Raw genomic sequence first — 1,307 nt, 5'->3', positions numbered from 1 at the left:
GGCGGAAAGAGGCATTATGAGGCAAGGTGACTGCAAAACTATGGATGACATAAGAACTTCGCTTGAAACTAAAAAATAGCCTGATACTGAGATACAAAATAAAAAAGTATTAACTCTGCAAGAATGGCAAGACAAGTGGGTGAACCACAATATTACATTTCATCAAGAAGAAGGAGATCAACTATTAAAGAAGCATTTGGATACTTTTCTTAGTGGTGGGAATGGACTCAGAGTATTTTTCCCTCCTCGTGGCAAAGCAGTTGAGATGAGATGGTTTGCACACTTTGGACATAGTGTCATTAATGTGGAAATCAGTCAACTTGGGTATGGAAATTTTTTACGGATCAGAATCTCTCTTACTCAGAAGAGCCAATCACTGAAATCCCTGGAGCCAAAATATTTAAGAGTTCTTCAGGGAACATTTTGTTGTATTGTTGCAGCATTTTTGACCTTCCAAGAGCAAACATTGGCCAGTTTTACCAGATATGGGATAGCGGAGCATTGGTCACTATTTAATCCATGCGATTGAAAACACTATGCTGACATCATGCTGTCCCTAACAAGAAAAGAGTTCTGTTATGTCCTATGATCCAATTAAACATTCAAGTCCACCATTTTATTTTCCACATGCTGAAATCAAAAAGTTGTTGGTACAGTGTGCAGTACCCAGTGTCTGGACAGCGTTGGTGTTTTGGGAGAACTATACAGAAGTTGGGGGATTGACTACATTTTTGAAAAGTTTTATCTAATTACAGAAAAGGAAATGCAAAATAAAATTGAGTAACATCAAAATGCTTTTGAGCAATTGAAAAGTATGCTAACTTTTGAAAATATAACTAATGACTTAAAAAAAAATTCTTTACAGACCATGTATGTCTCAGATCTTTGCTCAAAACTGCACCTACTTTTTTAGAGTAGAATCACCTACTAAAATATTAAAGTGGCCACCTTTTGAGAGGAGAGTCTAATTGAGGATGGAAGCAAATTATACCTAGGTGTTTTCCAGATTCTGTAAAGAAGCTGTAAAAAGTGTAGAAGTGTAGCTATACGTACAGATTCTCAGAAACTTTTGCAGCCGGCATGTATTACTTGTATGTTGTTTCGATTCCAGCTCATAATGACTCTGTATAGGGTTTCCAAGGAGCAGCTGGTGGGTTTGAACTGCTGGCCCACGTGTGGTTCTGTCAGGGACTGACCTCGACATAGTTGTGTTGTTCACGAGTGTTTGGTTCACGAGGAGGGGAGATCCAGTGGCAATAGAGATAGCAAAAGAATACACAGACAGACAGAAGGAGGGGGACAATGAG

The 1,307-nt window shown here is 38.6% G+C and overlaps 1 pseudogene; it reads left to right on the top strand.

The window, feature by feature from the left end:
• The first annotated feature begins 40 nt into the window (after positions 1-40).
• Positions 41-784, top strand: LOC102835498 (annotated as a pseudogene).
• Positions 785-1,307: the final 523 nt, after the last annotated feature.

The sequence above is a fragment of the Chrysochloris asiatica genome, unplaced genomic scaffold (genome assembly GCF_000296735.1).
Source record: "Chrysochloris asiatica unplaced genomic scaffold, ChrAsi1.0 scaffold00184, whole genome shotgun sequence".
NCBI lineage: Eukaryota > Metazoa > Chordata > Mammalia > Afrosoricida > Chrysochloridae > Chrysochloris > Chrysochloris asiatica.
The sequence above is the reverse complement of the archived record's forward strand: the minus strand, read 5'-3'. Positions and strand labels throughout refer to the sequence as shown.